This window comes from Bubalus kerabau, chromosome 5 (assembly GCF_029407905.1).
Source record: "Bubalus kerabau isolate K-KA32 ecotype Philippines breed swamp buffalo chromosome 5, PCC_UOA_SB_1v2, whole genome shotgun sequence".
NCBI classification, from domain to species: Eukaryota; Metazoa; Chordata; class Mammalia; order Artiodactyla; family Bovidae; genus Bubalus; species Bubalus kerabau.
The window spans coordinates 39,315,147-39,330,298 of record NC_073628.1 but is presented as its reverse complement, the minus strand read 5'-3'; positions in this window follow the sequence as shown (position 1 = coordinate 39,330,298).

Here is a 15,152-nt window from a genome sequence, read left to right as displayed (position 1 = left end):
GTAGCAGTAGATAATTGATAAATGGGGAGAATACGTCACCACAAAATGAAAGATCCATGGCCAGAGAGTCCATAATAACTAGTATTTTATTACAGATAAAGAAGGTATAAACAACTATACCTTACTTCTTGCAACTTGCAACTATGGAGCCTTCTCATCAACAAAAAGACTAGAGAAGGAAAAAATTAACTATTACACTGATATCCATAATAGGCGTAGGTGTAATTCATTTGTGGAGCTTCCCAGGTGTCTCAGTGGTGAAGAATTGGCTTGCCAAAGAAGAGATGCAGGTTCAATCCCTGGGTTGGGAAGATCACCCGGAGAAGGAAATGGCAAGCTACTCCAGTATTCTTACCTGGGAAATATGAAGGACAGAGCAGCCTGGTTGGGCTACAATCCATGTGGTTTCAGAATCAGACATGACTTAGCGACTAAACTACAACAACAAATTCATTTGTAGTGTATCAGCAATTAAATCCACAGGGTTCAAGATCCTAGGTTCCGTGAGACTTCCCTTCCATATCATATTTGTTCTGATTTTACATCCTTTCCTACTCTATGTTGGTGAATTGGAAACTTTATTTTCTCAAGCAGTTTGCAATCCCTGGGGGTAATTTACCTGGCATTTCATTGGGATGGATAAGTTCCACCTTTGAATTTATAGTTTTCAGGGCCAGAACCCTCATTTCAGAAGAATTCTTTTTTTAATTTGATTTCTGACAGTAAAAAGCAGTGCATCAAATGTAAAGTCTATAAAAAGAAATCATCAACTGCGATTATAGAAACTGCTCTCCCAGTGGGAGAATTATGCAGCTATTACCAAAGCATGGCATAATGTGACTGCCTGAAATATAAATATACATACAAATCAATAGAGCTTCATATTTCAGATAAACATGTATATCACAAACACTTCTGTACCAAAGACACCTTGATAAAGAAAATATAGAACAAAATATGTTTTGTGGGGTTTGTGGTTTGCTGGGAAGAATGTTCAGAGGGATAACTTAATTCATTCAGCAAAGTGCTTTCCTGAAGCTATGGGTACAGAGATAATAGGCTTGGTTACTGCTTTCAAAGAAACTGTTGTCTAGTGGGAGCAAGCAGTGTGATCAGTATTATGACTAAGACAGGCATATAGGATGGGTGGATGACATCACTGTCTCAATGGACAAACTCCAGGAGATAGTGAAGGACAGGGAAGCCTGGCATGTCTTACTTCATGGGGTTGCAAACTGTCTGACATGACTTAGCGACTGAATGACAAATAGGAACACAGGGAAAGAATTCTAACCTAGAATGGAAAGAGACCTCAGCAAAGGCTTCCCAGGGATGATGAAATGAAAGCCTGTGTTGTAGGGGAAGCAGGGATTAGCCCATGGATGTTGAGTGGGTAGGTTGATCTGGATGGAGGAAATGAATTGTGTAAGACCGAACTGGAGTGGGGGGATCTAGCACAGTGCATTACGGAGGACTGCTCAACAGATAACCGGCATGGCTAAAACAAAGAGTTCAAGTGGTAGAAAGGCGGAGTGTGGAGCAGTGAGTCCACTGAGGTGAACATGGCACAGGTGATAAGGAAACTTGCAGGACACCCTGAGGAGTTCAGAGTTACTATGGCACCATGAGGAATCAGTCACAGCCACTGAAGGGCTTTAAACAGGGAAATTGGGGGAAGGAGACGATGAAACCAATTGAGAGAGTAGCACTGGAACATATACATTCAGTTCAGTTCAGTTCAGTCGCTCAGTCGTGTCCGACTCTGCGACCCCATGAATCGCAGCATGCCAGGCCTCCCTGTCCATCACCAACACCCGGAGTTCACTCAAACTCATGTGTATCGAGTTGGTTATGCCATCCAGCCATCTCATCCTCTGTCGTCCCCTTCTCCTCCTGCCCCCAATCCCTCCCAGCATCAGGGTCTTTTCCAATGAGTCAGCTGTTTGCATGAGGTGGCCAAAGTATTGGAGTTTCAGCCTCAGCATCAGTCCTTTCAAAGAACACCCAGGACTGGTCTCCTTTAGAATAGACTGGTTGGATCTCCATATACATTACCACATGTGAAATAGATAGCCCGTGGGAATTTGCTGTATGATGCAGGGAGTGCTCTGTGACAACCTAGTGCTCTGTGCTCTGTGACAACCTAGAGGGGTGGGATGGGGTGGGAGGTGGGAAGGAGGCTCAAGAAGGTGGGGGCATACATATACCTATGACTGATTCATGTTGATATATGGCAGAAACCAACACAATACTGTAAAACAATTATCCTCCAACCAAAAATAAGTAAATTTAAATTAAAAATGTCAGGGCCATGATATGGAGATCTGATTTTTTTTTTTTTAAGAATGATGTCATGTCACTAATTGGACTATGGACAATGGATTAAAGACAGGTCAAGTGGGCTTTGCAGCAATCCAAAAATAAAAGATGAAGTTCCAAATTAAGGCAAAGGCTTTGAGTTAAGAACTGGACAGATTCAAGAAATATTTAGAATAAACAGGATTATATTATAGTGTCAGAACATAGAAACTATAGGGCACACAGACTAGTTATTAGTGCTGTTTTTGAAGGTGAGGGTAGAATGTAGGTATGCTAAAAGGAAGATTGATACAATAGGAAGTTATTTCTACCCTAAGGCTTAAATAGCAAGAGGTGAGGATAGTTCCTAGAACCTGGTGAGAAAGAACTCTAGAAAGGTGGGTCAAAGGTCAAGCTAGCTCACGAGATCTTAGTAGAGATGGAGCCATGGACAAAGCCCCTTGACCTTCGTCTCTTTCCTGTCTTGGGTGGGTTCCTGGGGCTGCGGATTGGCCAAATGTAAGCCCATTGATAGGGCTTTCCTCGTAGCTCAGTTGATAAAGAATCTGCCTGCAATGCAGGAGACCTGGGTTTGATCCCTGGGTCAGGGAGATCCCCTGCAGAAGGAAATGGCAACCCACTCCAGTATTCTTGACAGTCACATAAAAATATTTATTGAAGAACCCTAGATACCTTCCAGATCTCCTCTCCAGATGCTTCTTCCCATCCCTTTCTCACATTGACTTCCAATGAGGGTATCAAAGGGCTTGTGGTGGTGTGGTTTAGTCACTAAATCATGTCCCACTCTTACGACCCCATGGACTATGGCCTTCCAGACTCTGTCCATGGGATTTTCCAGGCAAGAATGCCATGATTTAGAGAGGAGATCTGGAAGGTATCTGGCACAGTAACGCACTGAATACAAAGGATCAGAAACAGGAGGAAGCAGGATGACCACTAGAATTCCAGTGTAAGACAGAGTGCATGGTGATCCCATCCATTGACACAGGGAAATGCAAGGTGGATTTATTGTTATATTTTGGGGAAAAACAACAGAAAGAATTTAGCTTTGGAGATTCCACATTTCAAGCGCTTGAGGGACTTTTACTTATTCATTTAACAAACCTGTGGTGGGCAGCCCACTGTGATGACTGAAGGGCATTTCTTTTAAAGATAGGGAGTTTTAGGAATTCCCTGGTGGTTCAGTGGTTAGGTTTCTGCCCTTTTCACTGCGTGGTCCTATGTCTGATCCCTGGTCAGGGAACTAAGATACCACAAGCTGTGCAGTGCTGGGGGCGGGGGAGGTTTTATCTTCTTGGAGAATCTGATGCAGGTATCTTTTTATACTTTAGATAGTGATCCTGATTATCTCTTCAAGTAAATGAAAAAGCCTGAACTGTTAATTGTGTTTAAATAAGCCTAGAGCCAAACACGTTTCCATAAAAATGGTTGAAGTAAAATGGCATTAATTTAACATATTTTTATTGAGTTTAAGTAGCATGATGAAATGGGATAACTAGGTTTGGAGCTAGACATGCTCTAATTACAGAATATGAGCGCTGTAATTAACTTGCTGTGTGTCCTTGACCAACTAATTTCTCTGAATCTCAGTTTACTTTTTTGTACACGGAGATAACAATCTATTTGTCAATAGATTGGAATGTAGTACTTGCAATGTAATTGAGGGGCAGTGGAGTTAAAGCAAATTTAAAGCCCCTAACTAAAATAATTTTTGCGTTAGAAATAAGTTTTAAAGCTGGAAATCAGTTTAGTGGCTAATGTTGTTTAGTCGCTAAGTTCTGTTCAACTTTTGTGACCATGGACTGTAGCCCACTAGACTCCTCTGTCCATGGGATTTTCCAGGCAAGAATACTGGAGTGGGATGTCATTTCCCTCTCCAGGGGATCTTTCTGATCCAGGTTTTGAACCTGTGTCTCTTGCATCTCTTTCATTGGAAGGCAGATTCTTTACCACTTAGCCACCTGGGAAGTCCCTCAATAGTTAACACATGTATATTAAAACTTTGGCTGAGAAATTCATTTTAGGCTTCCTGATTGTTACATGCTTACAAACATTTTTATGTGAGTGTCAAGCCCTGAGAGTCATTTTCCATAAAATAAGTAGATAAGCAGTTCAGGTATTTTGTTAATTAATTTTTCACCAAGAAATAATTATATCTAGGCCAAATGTGAACCAACTATCAAATGGAATATTTTCTGGAGAAGCAACATTATTGCCCTTTTACAGTCAGTGTGCTAATTGATGATAATTTTGTTGGCATTTTTATAAATTGGTCGTATTTGGGGATATGCTGCTTTTTTTTTTTTTTTTTCTCTATCATTAACTTGTCATGAGACTCTGAAAGTTGTTGGGATTAATTCTTCTCAATGGGATAGGTGTAGGGGCCATGTTGGGATTAATTCTTCCCGATGGGATAGGTGTAGGGGCCATGTTGGGGTTAATTCTTCCCGATGGGATAGGTGTAAGGGGACCAGGGTTCTGTTGCCTGCTTCACTGTCACCAGCAAGTAATCTAATTTACTAGCGTCTGCACAGATGGTGTCTTTTATGACATAGCAACTAAATGTGGCACTTAAATATATGAATGACACTGTATTAATTGAATCACATAATTTTACCATCATACACACTCTTAAAGACTAACACATGTAAGTGGCTTCTATATGAGGTTGTTTGTGAACGTTAAAAATTACTATATCGAGACAGCAAAAGAGACACAAATGTATAAAACAGCCTTTTGGACTCTGTGGGAGAAGGCGAGGGTGGGATGATTTGAGAGAATAGCATTGAAAAGTATATATTATCATATATGAAACAGATCACTAGTCCAGGTTCAATGCATGAGACAGGGTGCTCAGGGCTGGTGCACTGGGATGACCCTGAGGGATGGGATGGGAAAGGAGGTGGGAGGGGGGTTCAGGATGGGGAACACATGTACACCCGTGGCTGATTCATGTGAATGTATGGCAAAACCCACTACAATATTGTAAAGTAATTAGCCTCCAATTAAAATGAATAAATTAATTAAAAAAATAACAATTAGTATTCCAATGGAAGTTTTTATTTATTTGCTTGTAAGAAACAGAAATGATGAAAAAGAAAAACCATTAGAAGGTAAATGGAAGTTTCTTATGAACTGTACAGATGTAGGGGACCCAGGATGGGAACTTGAATGTTTGGGCCCCACTAAAGCTGGAAATGAAAAGCTGCAACTAAGACAAAGTTCCTCATCCCTATTTCTCCTGGGGATTTGTAGTTCCCTTTCAGTGATATCTCTGCTTCTTCCTGGGCATCTGCGCTGTTCTCACTGTCCAGAGACGTGTGTTCTATCCCTTTTCATCATCCTGAATGTGGCCAATACATTCCTGTTCATCTCTTCACCCCTACTAGTCCTCAGCCAGAGCATGGCCCGTGCACCCGAGGGCCTCTAGATACCTGATTCTAGCTTCAGTGTGTCAGGTCCACATTCTCAATATCATTCTTTGCCTGGGCATGCTGGTCATTCTGAGTGAAGTCTCTGGTCTTTGGCCGGCCAATGGTTGGCTGGTTTTGAATCAGTCCACCCCTGTTCCAGGGCAGTACTACCAGAGAGGTGACATTGTACAGGCAGATGTTTAACCAGCAGGAGTTTGAGTGGAATGTGCAATGATAGACACATTTTGTATATGTAGAGTCAAATAGAAAATCGAATTAAGGCATACCCATTTCAAAATAAACTGCAGTTCATTCTTTCATTATCTTTCAGTAAGATAGAAGAGCAAGCACAGGGAACTCAGCACTCTGATAACATATATGGGAAAATAATCTGACAAAGAATGAATATATGTGTGAAAGTGAAAGTGTTAGTCTCTCAGTCGAGTCTGACTCTTTGCGATCCCGTGGACTGTAGCCCGCCAGGCTCCTCTGTCCATGGGATTTCCGAGACAAGAATACCGGAGTGGGTTGCCATTCCCTTCTCCAGGGGATCTTCCCAATCCAGGGGTTGAACTCTGGTCTCCTGCATTGCAGGCAGCTTTTTAACCATTGGAACCACCAGAGAAGGCAAAACATGACCTGTGCCACCCGGGAGTTGAACCTGAGTCGCAAGAATGGGAATCTTGCATGATACCACTATACCAGCAGTGCGGCGGGATAGATGTATATGTGTAACTGTGCACCTGAAACTAACACATTGTAAATCCACTATAAAATAAAAGTTGAATTTAAAAAAAGAAGGAAAGAAACAAATATGTACAACATCTGACATGTAAGAAGCCACCTTGAAGCAACGATGGTCTCCAATTATGTAACTAGGCAAGCTGTCTCAGCGGTCATGGGACAGAAGGGTTCATATACCAAATTAAGACGCTCAAATCACATAGTGTATCAAGTCAATTGAACACCTACGTGAGAAGCAAAGAGAAACAAAAAGAGAGAGGTGGTTAATGTACTTAGGTTAAGATGCAAGTGAGATGTATGGACTACACTACCCAAAATATACTGTGTTCTGTATTTTGTCTCTATTTGCTGCATCAGCTTTCCTCACTGATGTGCATGCCGGGACCAGAATTGGGGTTTGAACAAAGGAACCCAATAAACGGAAAGCACCTGGTGCCCAAACACATTGTCTTTTAGAGAGATGCAGCAGGAAGTACACATTAGCCTGAACTGTGAGGGGTTTTATTTCTGTTTCTTGGGCAAAGAATAAGTGGGGCTTATATTGGATGGCTGATATTGAGATGACATAGCTGTCAGCCCAAAGAAGGCACAATCGCACCTTATAAGGGGCTTCCCTGGTGGCTAAGTGGTAACGAATCTGCCAGCAATGCAGGAGACCTGGGTTTGACCCCTGGGTTGGGAAGATCCCCTGGAGTAGGACATGACAACCCACTCCAGTATTCTGGCCTGGAAAATTCCATGGACAGAGGAGCCTGGAGGGCCACAGTCCATAGGGTTGCAAAGAGTCGGACATGACTGAAGTGAGTAAGCAGCAGCAGCAGCACACCTTATAAATTTGTCTTTTTATCCCTTTGTATTTATTAGTAGCACTTATTTATTCTCTTATACATTTCATTATTTTATCCATCTTTAACATATCTTATAGTTTATTAACTTAATTACGATTGACATTTAACATATCTTTGCACTCTGGTTCTGTTTTATAAACTACTTGCTTACTTCCCCCCTAAATGTAACACTGTTAAAGGGTTTCACACTCTGCCTCTGTTTTATAAACTACTTGCTTACTTCCCCTCTAAATGTAACACTGTTAAAGGGTTTCACTTATCCCATTTATTTTTCTTCTAGAGCAAAACTGAATATTCTCAAATAGTAGAGCAAACACAACCCCTTCTATGATAGTGCATGGAAATAAAAACTTCCATACATGTTATCTCATTTAATATTCTCAGCAGTCCTTAGAGGTGGGTATGACTGTTAGGTGGGGGAGCTGAGTCTATGTGAAATTAGATAACTTGTCCAGAAATCACAAAGGCAGTAAGAGGTAGTGTTGGAGTTCACATGGTTTGTCTTCTCCATGTTGTTGCCAGACTGGTACTTCCATGGGGGTCCTCACACTTGGTAAATATGACTGGTATGGCCCTCATATTACATTGAAAACATCTGCTTACGAAACTGTTTTCACATTCTACAGTGAGGTGCTCAAGGAGAGAGATTGTGCCTTCTTCATCTTACTATCTGAAATGCTTGGAATACATGAACTATCCCTTGAAATACGTGGAATGTCCCCTTCTCAAAAATCAGAAGCTGTTATCTGCCATATTATTTCCTTATTTTTCCTTTTCCCTGCCTCCATTACTTCCCCTCTCTCCCTTCTTCCTTTCCTCCCAAGAGATGTTAACATTTGTGAGATGATTGTGATGTTCTGCCAGTGATGTGTTTAAATAACTTGCTTCCTTTCTTATCTTTGCTTGCTTACCGTCTTCACTGGTGATTGTGCTCCAACTGCTCAACATTTGTAGGTGAGAGAGTGATCTCTAAATGTCGTTCCGTTCAAAGGTGTTACGACCTATCTCTTCAGTAATACAAGGAGCGGAAAGTAGTTTTACTTAATGAGGCAGAACATCTGAGCTGCTAGTCTAGAAAAGATATCAATGAAAGTTGTTCATGTAACTCATCAGCTTCTTGGTTTTTACTGTACATGCCTTCCTAGTTCCCTAAAACATAAAAATGTGCCATTTAAAAGGCATTAGATAGATTTCTCTGGCTTAACATGCTTAATGACTCAGACATTATAAGAAGTTGTGGAGCCTGTGACTCTTATGTCCCCAGCGTTGCAAACTCTTCAGGCGGAGCCAGAGTTTCACATAAAGATTATTAAAAAGGTAGGTTAGCTACCATCTAGCAGAGAATGAAATTTCTCTGTTTTATATTTTTCAAAAGATAAAGTGGCAAAGTTGGTTTGAGGATGAAAGTGCTGTAGAAGACATTGAAAGGCATGATTTTATCCTTCATTTCATCTGGTGAGCAGTCGGAGAATAGGAAGGTGTATTTGTTGTTGTTCAATTGCTCAGTTGTGTCCGACTCTTTGTGACCCTGTGGACTGCAGCACGCCAGGCCTCCCTGTCTCTCACCATCTCCTGGAAGGTATGAGGCATGTTCAGACTCCTATGGTGGTTTCCCAAGACTCTCTCCCACCCCTGTACTATCCATTCATTAACTCAGTCAGCAAACACTGAGTCCTCCTGCATATCAGCTGCAGTGAACAAGACTCTGTCCTGATCTATTCCTGAAGTCATCTAATATATCTCAAATGCCACAGTATTCTCACCATTAATATTGTTAACACTGTTGATAATATTCTTACAGTTAATATCTCACCCAGTTAATATTGCCTTCCTCTGAAGTCCCACATCCCGTGGTTAAGCCTCTTTGTAGACACTCTCCCTTCTTACTTACTCCTGCTCTTCATCCTTTTTCCTCTTTTTCTTCCTCCCAGCTTTCCTCTTTCCCTGCCTCCCTTCCTAGAAACACTTATTACATAACTTTTGTGTTGGGGGCACTGGGATAAATGCTGGGAAGACAATGGAGACTAAGAATTCCTGTTTTTAAAGGGCTTGCAGTGTACATGGAGACTGGTATGTCAGGTCTCAAATTACAATGTGAAAAAGGTTTTGTTTTTGCATTTAATTGTATGTGTCGCCTCCATGTATGGACGTGAGAGTTGGACTGTGAAGAAGGCTGAGCGCTGAATCGATGCTTTTGAATTGTGGTGTTGGAGAAGACTCTTGAGAGTCCCTTGGACTGCAAGGAGATTCAACCAGTCCATTCTGAAGGAGATCAGCCCTGGGATTTCTTTGGAAGGAATGATGCTGAAGCTGAAACTCCAGTACTTTGGCCACATTATGTGAAGAGTTGACTCATTGGAAAAGACTCTGATGCTGGGAGGGATTGAGGGCAGGAGGAGAAGGGGACAACGGAGGATGAGATGGCTGGATGGCATCACTGACTCAATGGACGTGAGTCTGGGTGAACTCTGGGAGTTGGTGATGGACAGGGAGGCCTGGCGTGCTGCAATTCATGGGGTCGCAAAGAGTCGGACATGACTGAGTGACTGAACTGAACTGAACTGTCGCCTCCATATGGCCCAGGGGCTTCCCTGGTGGCTCAGACAGTAAAGAATCTGCCTGCAGTGCAGGAGACCTGGCTTTGATTCCTGGGTCAGAAAGATCCCCTGGAGAAGGTAATGGCAACCCACTCCAGTATTCTTGCCTGGAGAATTCCATGGACAGAGGAGCCTGGTGGGCTACAGTCCACAGGGTTGCAAAGAGTCAGACATGGCTGAGTGATTAACATTTTCACTTTTTTTCTTCATCCTCTCCGTCTGGCCCATGGTAACACCTCAACAGTGTTTTTAGACAGTAAATCTTTCAAAATAGAATCTGGTCCCAAGTCATCTTCATATATTCCAGAGTTCCTTATGGATATTCGTTGTGCAATTAATGTTTCCTGAATTAAAATCGTGTTTGTGTGTGTGTGTGTGTGTGTTAGTCACTCAGTCATGTCCGACTCTTTGCGACCCCATGGATTCTATATGTCGCTCCTGGCTCCAGGCTCCAGGCTCCTCTGTCCCTGGAATTCTTCAGGCAAGAATACTGGAGTGCCTGTATTGCCTATAATGCCAAAAGGTTGCCATTCTTTTCTCCAGAATTAAAACAGAGAGAATCAAAATGCTGTACAAATCATGTGAGGCACTAGGTCGTTCCTTGCTATTTTAGTTTTTTGCTGCCTCCCCCAACCTTTTTTTTTTTTTTAACTTTTAATATATGTTTAATAAATTTTTAGATTGCATCTTTGAGAAATGTAGATGAGGCAGCATTATCAGGATTTGGGGTGACTGATTATAACTGGGAAAGGAATCAGAGGAAAGGAATAGCATTGGTTGATTTCTAAATATTGGCCCTGAAAAGCTGAGTAAAATACATGAAAATTATACTAGGAGAGGGAATTTGGTTGGCAGTGAGTTACTTTTGACAAACTGAGTCTGAGCTGCCTTTCCTTTCTGAGTTTTGTTCTTTTCCTTATGTCATGATGAAAACAACTAACTTAAAAATTTGTTTATTTATTTTTTTTGGCTGAGCTGGGTCTTAGTTGCAGCATGCAAACTCTTAGCTACAGCATGTGGGATCTAGTTCCCTGATCAGGGATTGAACCCCAGCCACCTGCATTGGGAGTGCAGAGTCTGAGCCAGTGGACCACCAGGAAAGTCCCCCAAATAACTAACTTTTATCAACCATTTATTATGTGCCGAGTGCATGGTGCTAAGTGAGATAGATACTGTGATGCACATTTTAAATGAAGGAACTGAGGCATAGAGAGATAAAGAAATCTGGCCAAAATCACGATGCTGTAAAATTGTAGATACTTGAATTTAGTTCCATAATGTGAACTCTTTTTTTGCGATTCTGCATGACATAATGTGGTAGGTACAGAATAATAGGTTTGGAGTCAACTATCCTTGACTATTTTACATGAACTTGAGTAAATTCATTAATCCCTCCGAGTTTCAGTTTGCTGAAAGTTGGGATAGTAATGTTGATGAAAAAAATTGCACAATCTACAAGTTGAGAATTATGTTTTATTTGGCGAGCATTCTGAAGACTTCAAGTTCAGAACACAGCATCTCAGGTAACTCTGTGAGACTGCTCCAAAGGGTCAAGGGGTTGGGGGTAGCCAGGATCGAAGGAGTTTTTGCAACAAAGACCAGGTATTCGGAACATCAAAAGATTAATTAAATCTTAATTAAAAAACCCCAGATATTTCAAGTTAAGGAATTTAGTGCTTTGCTATGTATGGGAATAAGCTAGAGGCTGGGCTCACTGAAGTCATTCCTCTGACAGGCGCCTCAGCTGTATCTGGGATCAGCATCCTGCTTTTCTTCATTCTGAATCCCCTCAGGGTGCACAGTAGGGAGTCACTGCAGTGGTGGAGGGCTTGGCAGTGGGCAACTTCTTTGTCTCCATCCTGAGTTCTCTTAGGCTAGCTGAAATGTGATGGTTCAAAGGCTGCAACATCCTCTGTTTATGACAGGCAAAGGCTTTGCCTGATATGACAGCCAAAATGTTCATTCACAGTAATATTAATTGAAATTATTGCCTTGTAGATTATATGAAATAAGTTTCCAGAACAAGGTCTGCCTCTGAAGATATGCCCATTCCTTCACTCCTTTCTCTTCAGGAGACTAAATACTCTTGAGAATGGAACCTACTAAGCTCTGTTTCCTGGGGAATCAACATTCTATACCAGGGTGGAAATGCCTTGTCCGTTTGGTAGGGCTTAGTGGGAGTGCGGAGAAGGCAATGGCACCCCACTCCAGTACTTCTGCCTAGAAAATCCCATGGATGGAGGAGCGTGGTAGGCTGCAGTCCATGGGGTCGCTAGAGTCAGACACAACTGAGTGACTTCACTTTCACTTTTCACTTTTCACTTTCATGCATTGGAGAAGGAAATGGCAACCCACTCCAGTGTTCTTGCCTGGAGAATCCCAGGGATGGGGGAGCCTGGTGGGCTGCCGTCTATGGGGTCACACAGAGTCGGACACGACTGAAGTGACTTAGCAGCAGCAGCAGCAGTGGAAAGTGGGCAATACAGTGATGGGGTTGTTGTAGACGGCGTTTGGATCTCTAAAATCCATGATCGTAGCCTAGAATTAGAATTAGTAGTCAGCTTATTCATGGGTCTTTAATGGATCTTGATATCAGAGCACGGATGTATTCCTAGTTATTATACACAATAGTTCCTTAGCAGTTGTTCCATGTCCTTAAAACTTCTTGAGAAAATTTGAGAGTGTAGTAGATGGCTCCAGCCCTAGCGTCCTATTTTCCAGTCTCAGCACGGCTCCTGGTTCCCTCTGCCCTTCCTGTGACAGGCTCAGCTATCTCAGCAGGCTCACGGCTCCTCTCGGAAGTAAACCCCCCACACTCCTGCCACCTACTCTGCTGCTTGGGTCTCTTCCTGTTTTAGTGCTTCCTTCCTGTTTGCCTCTGAAGGGAAAACCAGAAGCCCTTCTCGCTTCAGGGACTTGCTGATGACTGTGCAAAGTATAAGCCATGAATATAAACAAAAGGAGAAGCTTCCAGACCTTGGAAAGTCCTCAAAGTTTGGCTCCCAGACTTGACTCCTTCCTGACATCATGAAAGCTGAAAGTCCTACTGCTTTTTTTTTTTTTTTTGAATTTATTTTTAATTGGAGGGTAATTGCTTAACAATGTTATGTTGTTTTCTGCTACAACAACGTGAATCAGCTGTAAGTATACGTATATCCCCTCCCTCTTGAGCCTCCCTCCTACCACCCCCATTAAGTCCTGCACTTTTTTTTTAAATTTTATTTTATTTAACTGCACTTTTTATTGTAAGTGATGGAGTCCCCCAAACTCACCTCGTTCCTCAGACTCCACCCTTTAATAACACCAAGTTGAATAATGGAAGGAAGGGTGGTAAGAACTGATTCCTTCTAATTTTCAGAAGGCAATATAATCTGGGCTGGGAAGTCAAAACATTTGTTTGTTTGTTTAATGTTAGTTTTTGCCAATGTAGTGACGCTTATAGACCAGCTCTCAGAATGAAATTTTTATGTGCATAGAATAAAATACATACAATTACAGAAGATAATAATTATACTAAAACAAAGGAATCGAAATATAGCATGGCACACGTTTCAGTATATTAACCTGCAAGTGATTTTGGACAGAGTGCATTGGAAAGCAGTGACCGAAGCAGTGACCATTGGGTACCAATGCGAGAACACACAGCTCTATCCTTCAGGGCTGTGTGACTACTCAGGGCAGAGTTGCCCTGTAGTTGGGCCAGTATCTGTAGACAGGAAGATGATGATGAAGTGCGATTAGAGGTGGAGTCCTCAATACTACTGATATTTAAAATTAATCATGTATAAGTGTTAGGTTTGCAATAACTGTAATGTGATACGAAAATATCTGTTATTTCTCTTGGTGACAGAGTCATAGATATGGCTGATACTACAGGGCTTTATTATTTACATTTGCAGGTTAAAGAAATGCTAAATTTCAGTTAGAAATATATAAAAAAATAACAAATATTTTATTTGTTATGTTCTCAAATATAAGTCCAGGAATCCCAGAAATCTCTTAATAGTCCTATTGGTGGTCTCTGGACCCCAGATGAAGACTCTGTCTTAGGACTTCTGTCAGCTGTTCTTTCTCTTCACTAGGTCACCATGGCCTGCCCTCTGGGCCTTCCTCATTGTTACATAGTTTTATCTAAATATATTGGAATGTCACTAATATCAGAATAAATTAACTGCATCTGTAAGAATCAGGAAGCCTGAGCTGTTATTTGACTTGGGGCTGCAAAATGCAGTGATAAAATTTTGCTTCCCTATCCTTGCCACTTTTTGCATTAAAAAAAAAAAAATTATTTAGTAGAAGCATCAAGGGTTGGGGAAAGGAAGATGGCAAATGCAGATGGAGCATAAGGACCACATAGCTCATGGTAGATTTCCAGATGAGCATGAATATGCAGATTTTAGGCATATGATAATCAAAAGGCCTGGGGGTTCTTTTCCCAATCTCCTTATATTTCAGTGTTGTAGTCAAAGTACATTCTGATGATGCTAATTAGATTTTCCTCCCATCTGTGTTAGGATTTCAGTTATGATTGTATGTGTATCAATTTATGAATAGAGAGGAATGCCGTCTCATCTCATGGACCATCTGATGTCTGATTCAGGAAGGACAGCTAGTGAAGTGTCTCCTAGCCTCTGTGTTCAGTGTTGTTTCTGAAGCGCTGTGTTCTGGAACATGACCACATCTCTGGGCCTTTCAATGAATGTGTCTTGGAAAGCACCGACTGCTGCTTTCCTCAGTTAACATGGACAAAAGAATACATCTTCAAATGACCATATTGGTTATTTTAGTAAGTTATATTCATAAGAGTGTGGAGTCCTGAACAAAAGAAGGAACAGTCCTGTTCTTTGCATACACACAGAGTCATCTCCCTGTAAAATGTAAAAAGTAAAATGTCTTTTTTACATTTATTTATTTTTGCTTCTTTTGGGAAGTTTAGTGTGTTTTAAAATTTTTTATTGAGATATAGTTGATTAACAATGTTGTGTTAATTTCAGGTGTAGAGCAAAGTGATTCAGTTTCACATATATGTAAATATACGTATTCTTTTTGCATTCGCTTCCATTATAGGTTATTATTAGATACTGAGTATAGTTCCTTGTGCTATTCAGTAGGTCCTTGTTAATTATCTATTTTCTATATAACAGTGTGTATATTTTAATCCAAAACTCCTAATTTATCCCTTTATCCTTCCCCCTTCCCCTTTGGTAATCATAAGTTTGTATTCTTTGTCT